Source organism: Dama dama, chromosome 28 (genome assembly GCF_033118175.1).
Source record: "Dama dama isolate Ldn47 chromosome 28, ASM3311817v1, whole genome shotgun sequence".
Taxonomy (NCBI): Eukaryota; Metazoa; Chordata; class Mammalia; order Artiodactyla; family Cervidae; genus Dama; species Dama dama.
This window is the reverse complement of record NC_083708.1, coordinates 45,745,569-45,757,060: the sequence shown is the minus strand read 5'-3', so window position 1 is coordinate 45,757,060 and position 11,492 is coordinate 45,745,569. Positions and strand designations below refer to the sequence as shown.

At 37.0% G+C, this 11,492-nt stretch overlaps 2 non-coding genes across 2 annotated transcripts; both read right to left on the bottom strand.

Annotated features, from left to right (window-relative positions):
- Positions 1-8,589: 8,589 nt before the first annotated feature.
- LOC133048371 (small nucleolar RNA U2-30) lies at positions 8,590-8,661 on the bottom strand. Its single transcript, XR_009691027.1, has one exon. It is a non-coding gene; the product is annotated as a small nucleolar RNA U2-30 (small nucleolar RNA).
- Positions 8,662-8,812: 151 nt separating this feature from the next.
- Positions 8,813-8,892, bottom strand: LOC133048372 (small nucleolar RNA U2-19). The gene has a single exon (XR_009691028.1). It is a non-coding gene; the product is annotated as a small nucleolar RNA U2-19 (small nucleolar RNA).
- Between the last annotated feature and the right edge of the window lie 2,600 nt (positions 8,893-11,492).

The window sequence follows — 11,492 nt, the reverse complement described above, 5'->3', positions numbered from 1 at the left end:
TTTTTCAACAACACAAGAGATGGCTTTACTCATGGACATCACCAAATGGTAAATACCAAAATCAAATCGATTACATTCTTTGCAGCCAAAGATGAAGAATCTCTATACAGTCAGCTAAAACAAGACCTGGGGCTGACTGTGGCTCAGATCATCAGCTTCTTATAGCAAAATTCAGGCTTAAACTAAAGAAAACCAAGAAAAACATTAGGCCAGCCAGGTATGACTTAAATCAAATCCCATATGAATTTGCAGTAGAAGTAACAAATAGATTCAAGGGACTAGATCTAGATAACAGTGTGCCTGAAGAACTATGGACAGAGATCCATAACCTTGTACAGGAGGCAGCAAACAAAAGCATCCCAAAGAAAAAGAAAAACAAGGCACAGTGGTTATCTGAGGAGGTTTTACAAATAGCAGAAGAGCAGCGAAAAGGGAGAAGAAAGGGAGAGAGGGAAAGGTACATCCAATTATATGCAGAGTTTCAAAGACTAGCTAGAAAGGACAAGAAGGCCTTCTTCAGTGAGTGATGTTTATTTATTTATTTATTTTTTAATGAGTGGTGTTTAATAATAGAAGAAAACAACCAAGACTAGAGATTTCTTCAGGGAAATTGGAAACATCAAGGGAGTATTCTGCTGTAAGATGGGCACAATAAAGGATAAAAATGATATAGACCTAGTAGATGCTGAAGAGATCAAGAAGAGATGGAAAGAATACACGGAAGAACTGTATTAAAAAGATCTTAATGAACCGGATTACTATGATAGTATGGTTAGTCACCCAGAGCCAGACATTCTGGAGTGCAAAGTCAAGTGGGCCTTGAGACACACTGCTGTTAATAAAGCTAGTGGATGCAATGAAATTCCAGCAGAACTATTCAGATCCCTCAAGGAGGATGCCATCAAGGTTTTGCATTCATTATGTCAGCAAATCTGGAAGGCCCAGCAGTGGTCACAGGACTGGAAAAGTTCAATCCTAATCCCAATTCCCAAGAAGGGTAGTACCAAAGAATGTGTTAACCGTTGGATAGTTGCACTTATCTCCCATGCTAGTAAGGTCATGCTTAAATCTTGCGTGGTAGGCTTCAGTATTATGCGAACCAAGGACTTCCAGATACTCAGGCTGGATTTAGAAAATGAGAAACTAGAGATCAAATCACCAACATTCACTGGATTGTAGAGAACAACAAGGGAATTTCAGAAAAAACACCTATCCCTGTCCCATTGACTACACTAAAGCCTTTGACTCTACATCATGACAAACTTTGGAGAGCTCTTAGGGAGATGCAAATATCAGACCATCTTACCTGTCTCCTGAGAATCCTGTGCAGGTCAGGAAGCAACAGCTAGAACCCTGTACAGAACAACTGATTGGTTCAAGATCAAGAAAGGAGTATGACGGTACTGTCTGCTGTCACTGTTTGTTTAACCTTTATGCTGAGCACATCAGGAGAAATGCTAGGCTGGATGAGTTACAAGCCAGAATCAAGATAGCCAAGAGAAACATCAATGGCCTCAGATATGCGAATGATACTACATTAATGACAAAGTGAAGAGGAACTAAAGAGCCTCTTGATGAGGGTGAAGGAGGAAAGTCAAAGAGCTGGCCTAAGACTAAATATTAGAAAAACTAAGATCATGGCATCCGACCCCATTACTGCATGGTAAATAGGAGGGGAAAGGTGTAAACAGTGACAGATTTCCTTTCTTGGGCCCCCAAATCACTGCAGATGGTGACTGCAGCCATGAAATCAGGACACAGTTGCTTCTTGCCAGAAAAGTGATGACAAACCTAGACAGTATGTTGAAAAGCAGAGACATTACTCTGATGACAAAGGTCCATATAGTCAAGGCTATGGTCTTACCAGTGGTCACGTTTGGTTGTGAGAGGTGGACCGTACAGAAGGCAGAATGTCAAAGAATTGATATCTTCAAGGTGTGGTGCTGGAGAAGACTCCTGAAAGTCCCCTGGACAGCAAGGAGATCAAACCAGTCAATCTTAAGGGAGATCAACCCTGAATGTTCACTGGAAGGACTGGTGCTGAAGCTGAAGCCCCAGTATTTTGGTCATCTGATGCAAACAGACAACTCGTAGGAAAAGTCCCTGATGCTGGGAAAGATTGAGGTCAGAAGGAGAAGAGGGCACCAGAGGATGAGATGGCAGGATGGCATCACTGATGCAATGAACGTGAACTTGGGCAAACTCTTGGAGCTAGTGAGGGACAGAGGGGTCTGGGGTGCTGCAATCCATGGGGTTGCAAAGAGTTAGACACAACTGGGAGACTGAGCAAAACAGTATCTATCTATCTATATGCTTGATTTTCCAACCCTCACCACATACCCCAGCCTTGTGTTGAGGCTGAGCTGTAAAGCTCCCTGATATTTATTGCCAGCATTTTGTTTTTGAAAGAGAAAATATATAGCTTCTTGTTGAGAAATCTTACCATATTTGAGGAGAAATGAAGTAACATTTATTTTTAGGTCTCAAATAAATCACAAACTCTAAATTCTATTTATAATATAAGTTGATTTTAAATATTTAATTTTTCTCACATAAGTGAAATGTTTCTTTGGACAACTCAAAGCAAAAGCTAACTTTATGGTCCAATTCACTTAATTCAAAACAGCAAATATTTTTAACCACCTACTTGTTGAACATACAGTACAGATTGTATAAAGATCTATAAAAGAGTTCATTGTTTCTAATTTTTCAAATGAATGAAATTGCCCTTAAAAGAAATGCTACTTTTCCCCTGAAATCAGGAACAAGACAAGGGTGCCCACTCTCACCGCTACTATTCAACATAGTGTTGGAAGTTTTGGCCACAGCAATCAGAGCAGAAAAAGAAGTAAAAGGAATCCAGATAGGAAAAGAAGAAGTGAAACTCTCGCTGTTTGCAGATGACATGATCCTCTACATAGAAAACCCTAAAGACTCTACCACAAAATTACTAGAGCTAATCAATGAATATAGTAAAGTTGCAGGATATAAAATTAACACAGAGAAATCCCTTGCATTCCTATATACTAACAATGAAAAAACAGACAGAGAAATTAAGGAAACAATACCATTCACCATTGCAACAAAAAGAATAAAATACTTAGGAGTATATCTACCTAAAGAAACAAAAGACCTATACATAGAAAACTATAAAACACTGATGAAAGAAATCAAAGAGGAGACAAACAGATGGAGAAACATACCGTATTCATGGATTGGAAGAATCAATATTGTCAAAATGGCTATTCTACCCAAAGCAGTCTATAGATTCAATGCAATCCCTATCAAGCTACCAACGGTATTTTTCACAGAACTAGACCAAAGAATTTCACAATTTGTATGGAAATACAAAAAACCTCGAATAGCCAAAGTAATCTTGAGAAAGAAGAATGGAACTGGAGGAATCAACCTGCCTGACTTCAGACTCTACTACAAAGCCACAGTCATCAAGACAGTATGGTACTGGCACAAAGACAGAAATATAGATCAATGGAACAGAATAGAAAGCCCAGAGATAAATCCACGAACCTATGGACACCTTATCTTTGACAAAGGAGGCAAGGATATACAAATGGAAAAAAGACAACCTCTTTAACAAGTGGTGCTGGGAAAACTGGTCAACCACTTGTAAAAGAATGAAACTAGAACACTTTCTAACACCATACACAAAAATAAACTCAAAATGGATTAAAGATCTAAATGTAAGACCAGAAACTATAAAACTCCTAGAGGAGAACATAGGCAAAACACTCTCCGACATAAACCACAGCAAGATCCTCTATGACCCACCTCCCAGAATACTGGAAATAAAAGCAAAACTAAACAAATGGGACCTAATGAAACTTAAAAGCTTTTGCACTACAAAGGAAAGTATAAGTAAGGTGAAAAGACAGCCCTCAGATTGGGAGAAAATAATAGCAAATGAAGCAACAGACAAAGGATTAATCTCAAAAATATACAAGCAACTCCTGCAGCTCAATTCCAGAAAAATAAATGACCCAATCAAAAAATGGGCCAAACAACTAAACAGACATTTCTCCAAAGAAGACATACAGATGGCCAACAAACACATGAAAAGATGCTCAACATCACTCATTATTAGAGAAATGCAAATCAAAACCACAATGAGGTACCATTACACGCCAGTCAGGATGGCTGCTATCCAAAAGTCTACAAGCAATAAATGCTGGAGAGGGTGTGGACAAAAGGGAACCCTCTTACACTGTTGGTGGGAATGCAAACTAGTACAGCCGCTATGGAAAACAGTGTGGAGATTTCTTAAAAAACTGGAAATAGAACTGCCATATGACCCAGCAATCCCACTTCTGGGCATACACACTGAGGAAACCAGATCTGAAAGAGACACGTGCACCCCAATGTTCATCGCAGCACTGTTTATAATAGCCAGGACATGGAAGCAACCTAGATGCCCATCAGCAGATGAATGGATAAGGAAGCTGTGGTACATATACACCATGGAATATTACTCAGCCATTAAAAAGAATTCATTTGAACCAGTCCTAATGAGATGGATGAAGCTGGAGCCCCTTATACAGAGTGAAGTAAGCCAGAAAGATAAAGAACATTACAGCATACTGACACATGTATATGGAATTTAGAAAGGTGGTAACGATAACCCTATATGCAGAACAGAAAAAGAGACACAGAAATACAGAACAGACTTTTGAACTTTGTGGGAGAAGGCGAGGGTGGGATATTTCAAAAGAACAGCATGTATACTATCTATGGTGAAACAGATCACCAGCCCAGGTGGGATGCATGAGACAAGTGCTCGGGCCTGGTGCACTGGGAAGACCCAGAGGAATCGGGTGGAGAGGGAGGTGGGAGCAGGGATCGGGATGGGGAATACGTGTAAATCCATGGCTGATTCATATCAATGTATGACAAAACCCCCCAAAAAAAGAAATGCTACAAAATTTACTACAGTGTACCACAAAAAGGAGTTTGGTATGAAAAGCAAGTTTGTATCATGCCTGGCTTACTTTATTCTGTAGGCATATCTTCAGCTTCCTTCTTCAAAATAAACACTGAAGAGCTCATAAATAATGACTGGAAGTTAACCCATGAGGTCAAATTTTTCTTCATGTTCTTGGTAAATAGTATTTCTTCTTACTTATAGTCCATGGCTATAGGTTTTTAAATTTTGTGTAATAGTAGCCTAAATGATATTAACATTATCACCATTGTGTATAGGATAAACATGCACAGCTTTTTTTTTTTTATTTTTACTACCTATTTAAATTTTAATACCCGTGTGATCAACATTAAGAACTTGAGCAAGAGATTATGGAGAGAGTAAATATAACTACATTAATAAAACTCTTGAGAAAAGGAAAGCCCTGGATAATCAACAAGTTGAGACAAGGGCTGGAAATAAATAACCATTATCTGGCAAAATGGACAACTCAGTCATCAGGAAGGAACCATTACTAATGGAATGCTTAGCGGAACATCTAATCTTTTTCTCACCACAATTCTTTGCAATTATAATCATATCACTGAATAAAAGCTGATGAGTCAAATTGTTGAGATTTTCCATACTTAACACAGATATCACATTATTAAAGAAAGGAAAACAAACAACTAACTTGGTTTTAAAGTCTGTATTTTCTCCCCTCAATCATGCCACATGCTTCAAAAATGAAAATTAAGGAAACCACAAATATAAGAAAGTTGTCAAAAACTCACTCTGGTTAGAGTTTGTATGATTTGAGAGAGGCAAACAGTGTGTGTGGGTCATGTCCTGTGATGTTCTAGTCATAGTATGAGAAGAATAATTAAAATAATATGTTTAAATTATGTTTAATTTCTTTTAAAACAATATGCTTGAAAGAATAATTGAAATAATGTTCTTTTAACAGACAGAATTCAAATGATGAAATTAATGAATGAAATAAAAGATGCCTTGATATTTCAAGTCTCAGTTTTAGATTAAAGCTTATATTATTATAAGAAAGAACTTTTATTTAATTTAGTGTTATTTACCACTTGGCTTCTTCAGTATTCTCTTCTAGGTACAGATGAAGGAAAATGACAAAAGTGAAAAGAAAAAGGGTTGTTTAGGGAAATGTTGGGAGTTAATATGCTTACTCCTCATTTTCCTTGGTATCCTTCAAGAGTGTGGCACATGCCAATTGACAGTGACTTCAATATTAAAATGTTTATTTCTTCACCATTAAGTAGAATACTTCTCACCAATAAAAAGAGATAATCATCCTAATTCATGCAATAGCATCGATGCATCTAAAAAATGTTGTGCTTTAAACAGAAGAAATCAGAGATAGTCCAGAGGCTATTTTTTGTCCTTATAGAAACCAAAGACATTTGCTTCAAAGTTTACTTTTTGTTAATTAAAAACTTTCATAGACAATTTATTTTTGAGACTTAGATCATATGTTAATGCATTTTTATATAAATATTTATTGAGGTACTAAGAAAGTTCCTTGATATCAAGGGGCTCATAGCCTATGTACAGAGACAGGTAAAGCTAGAAATTTCAATGGAATAAAAATAGAAGACAGTTTGAGACCTTAATAAATGTTGTCATTTGTATAGTTAAAGATACAATATAGTCTACCTCCATACCCACGGGTTCTGCATCTGTGTGTATGTATTTAACCAATCATGGATTAAAAATATTTGGGGGAAAAAAGCATTCCAGAAAGTTCTAAAGAGCTAATCTTGAATTTGCCTGGTACTGGCAACTATTTACATTTGCATTCTGTTTACAGCTGTTTATATAGTGTTTCCATTGTATTATATGTTATAAGTAATCTAGTAATAACTGATTGAGAGACGGAGAAGCTCTATACAGTCAGCAAAAACAAGACTGGGCGCTGACTGTGGCTCAGATCATGAACTCCTTATTCTCAAATCTAGACTTAAAGAAAGTAGGGAAAACCACTAGACCATTCAGGTATGACCTAAATCAAATCCCTTACGACTATACAGTGGGAGTGAGAAATAGATTCAAGGGATTAGATCTGATAGAGTGCCTAAAGAACTATGGACGGAGGTTGCTGATATTATACAGGAGGCAGGGATCAAGACCATCCCCAAGAAAAAGAATGCAAAAAGCCCAAGTGGCTGTCTGAGACCTTACAAATAGTTGTGTAAAGAAGAGAAATGAAAAGCAAAGGAGAAAAGGAAAGATATACCCATTTGAATGCAGAGTTCTAAAGAATAGCAAGGAGAGATAAGAAAGCCTTCTTCAGTGACCAGTGCAAAGAAATAGAGCAAAACAATAGAATGGGAAAGATTAGATATCTCTTCAAGAAAATTAGAGATACCAAGGGAACATTTCATGCAAAGATGGGTACAATAAAGGACAGAAACAGTGTGGATCTAACAGAAGCAGAAGATATTAAGAAGAGGCGGCAAGAATAAACAGAAGAACTGTACAAAAAAGGTCTTGATGACCCAGATAATCATGATGGTGTGATCACTCACCTACAGCCAGATATCCTGGAATGGGAAGTCAAGTGGGCCTTAGGAAGCATCACTACGAATAAAGCTAGTAGAGGTGATGAAATTCCAGTTGAGCTATGAACTGTGGTCTTGGGAAATTCTTCAGAGTCCCTTGGACTGTAAGGATTTCCAACCAGTCCATCCTAAAGGAAATCAGTGCTGAATATTCACTGGAAGGAATGATGCTAAAGCTGAAACTTCAATACTTTGGCCACCTGATGCAAAGAACTGGCTCATTTGAAAAGACCCTGATGCTGGGAAAGATTGAAGGTTAGAGGAGAAGGGGACTACAGAGGATGAGATGGTTGGATGGCATCACCAACTCAATGGACATGAGTTTGAGTCAACTCCAGGAGCTGGTGATGGAAAGGGAGGCCTGGCGTGCTGCAGTCCATGGGGTCGCAAAGAGTCAGACATGACTGAGTAACTGAACTGAATTGAAGTAATCTAGAGATGGTTTAAAGTATGTTCATGGGTTTTATGTAAATACCACACAATTTTTTATAAGGGACTTCAGTACCTATAGATTTTAGTATTTACAGGGGTCCTAGAACCTATCCCCTCTGGATATAAAGAGACTTCCCGTGGTTCACTGAAGAAGAATATCTAATAAAGGCATAAGTGAAGGGTTGTAAGTGCTTCTGAGTACAAATGAAAAAGCTATACACCATGATTTTGAAGGTTGTTAATCAAAATAACTGGTGCTGCATATAAAAATGTTGAACAAACTTGGTTTCCAATAATAAACTATACCAAAGGAAAATATTATCATCTTAACAATTTCAGACAAAAATAATATTTTTTTTTACAATCTGTTCAATAATAAATGAAGAGGTCAGTTTTCAGAATTTATGTAGAAAATTCAATACTACTATGGGAGATACTCTGCTTTTGAATCACTTCCTAGAGTTGTTCATGTGATGATACAATTGTGTCACCACTGTGTGCATTTCCATTTGGCCCTGCTTATGCCAACTGTCTCAGGGACTGCTTTCAATTTTGTACAACCAGTGTGATCAGCAGAAAATGTCAGAGTGAATCAGTGGGTACCCTTTTTTGTTTTTTTGTTTTTTTGTTTTTTTTCTCTTTTTTTTTTTTTTCTGAGCTCAGATCAAGTGTAGAAACCTTCATAGTTATATAAAGTTCTGCAGTAAAAACTTTTCATCATTGCTCAGAACTGATCAGCCTTTCATACATGTACACCCACAACCAACTCTCACTTACCCACCAATAAGCCCCTTAATTATCCAGTCACCTTTACACACACACCTCCAAACACACACACACACACACACACACACCCCTTATTTTAAATTATTTTGCTTCTCAGAACTACAGAGATCATGCATCAGGTACACTGGGTGGTCGTCTGATGCTCAGATTTGGCTACTTTCATCACTGATCCACTTTAGTAAGAGCAGATCTCAGAGAACCTTTTTTGTTTTTAAAGAGAACACTTAAGTAACTGATGCGGAAGACCCATCAAATTTAGTATAATTCCATACTTGGCCTGTTCCACACTGTAAGTCTTCTTTAGTATTTACACACATTTTTTAAAAAATTTTATTTTACATTTGGTTCTTACTAAGCAAATATTGTAAAATCAGAACTGTAAACATACATTATGTGTGCTGTGTGCTAAGTCACTTCAGTCATGTCCTACTGTTTGTGACCCCATGGACTGGAGCCTGCCAGGCTTCTCTCCATGGGATTCTCCAGGCAAGAATACTGGAGTGGGTTGCCATGCCATCCTCCAGGGTGTCTTCCTGACGTAGGAATCGAACCCATGTCTCTTTTGTCTCCTGGATTGACAGGAGTGTTCTGTACCACTAGTGCCACTTGAGAAAGCCCCGACATACATTATAGGCACACCAAAATAAGATGAAATATTCCTTTCCTTTATTTCGGATACTACTAAGAAAGGATGATCTTAATAATTTTTAACTGTATTTTCCCAAACCTATCTGTCCCAAAACCTATCTAATCCCATGTTCTGTCAGCAAATCCTGTTGGCTTCATCTTCAAACTCTGTTACAAATATGACTGCAGCTCACCATCTACACCTCTGCTTTGCTTATTCAAGCCATCATTACCTCTCATCTGAACTGCTTAATGAGGCTGTTACTGGGTTTCTCATTTTCTGTCTTTCCCTCCTACAGTCTGTTCTCCACAGAGCAGACACTGTGATTCTTTTAAATTGTAAATCAATGACTCTTATTCCTCTGCTTAAAATTATCTAATAGCTTCTCATCTCTTCCAGAAAAAAATTCATAGGTCCTAAGTGACTTGAACCCCTGCTACCTCACTGGCATTATTCATAACCACCGTCCCGTTTAGTTCCTTCTGACAGCTCTGTGTCACTCTGACCTTTTGCTCCATGATCTTGCCATGTTATTGCTTATCCAGGCCCTTCCTATGCCTGCTGTCTCTTCATGGGACGCTTTCCAGCTGGTACCCAGACAGTGCGCTACCTACCTTTACTCAAATCTTTGCTCTAATTTCATTTTCCAGATTATTTCTCTGCTGTATTTTATTTGATCACTACTATTACAGCCTAAAACGCTGTATACTTTTTTTTCTTTTTCCATCCTCTTCTTTTAACTATTAAAAAAAAAAAAAAAAAACTCTGTGAGAATTAAGACTTTTTTCTGTTTTGTCTATAGCTGCTTCTCGAAAACCAAGAAGAAAGCCTGGCATATACTAGGCATTCAGTAATCACTTAGTGAATGATTGAATGAATTAAATAATTAAATAGTGTATGGGCTGTATTTGTTCAGAACTAAGAGCTATTTATTAGTATATATTAACTATCCATTAACATGTATTTAATGTATGCAGTACATGCTCATAGTTTTCCCAAGTTGATCAGTAAGTGATGAAAGTTTACCTGTTGGTAGGAAAGGACCCACACTGTGGAAGAATTAACAGCCAGAGAAGAAAGAATCGTGTTACGTCTAGATTGCATATTTTTGTGACGGTTCCATAAACCAAGTCTAAACAGGACGATTATATCTATTAGTAAGGAGAAGTTAAAGCTTGAAAATTTAAGTTAAATAGAAATATCTCTTGATATTAATCAGTCATCTGTAGAAAATAGCTAAATATTTTGTTGGACATTTGTGAGTTAAAAATAATATAGCCAATAAAAAGGTGTGCATGAGTACTCTGAGAAAATAATAATTAATGTCAGATTCTGTGTTCACGTTTTCAAAGGAAAACACGTTCAAGTTTTCCTTTATGCCAGTGTGTTCTTGGTAAGGTTACTAAATCTTTGAACCTCAGTTGAATCACAATAAATCAAATAAGATATGACTTCATTACTATCTATTTCTTAGTGTTATAGTAAATAAGATATAGTATATGGTCTTGTTAATTATAATGGATTGTTATATAAATCTTAGTTTTTATTATTAGTGACATAAATTATCTTGATAAACACCCTGTTGTGACTCATTCACATTTTGCTGTTAGAGAACCCAGGATCCACTCAGATAACAATGCAGAATTTATTATTTATTCTTATTTAATACTGGAGATTTTTGTATTAACAATTGTGTCTCAAGATCCCTTTTTTCAAGGATCTTGCAGAACTCATTAAAATTCAGTAATAGACACAAGTGACATTTTAACTTACTTATTTTTTTTAAAAGGAGCCAGATTTATGTAACTATAAGTATTATCTTTGTTATTGAGAAAGCACTTTGAAAAAGCAGTGGATTGCTTATCATAGATGTCTAATTTGTCAGAGTTGTCTGAAATTTCCTACACTTACATAACTTTGCCCATTGCTAAAGTTAATATATCCCAGTGGTTTGTCACTGTTCACAGAGCCAGCAGCAGTATTATTAGGCACATTAACACATCAACTTCTAAGTTACAGGAGGTCACCTAGCATTAATAAGTGTTTAAAGTCCAGTGGTCATGTATGGATGTGAGAGTTGAACTATAAAGAAAGCTGAGCACCGAAGAATTGATGCTTTTGAACTGTGGTGTTGGAGAAGACT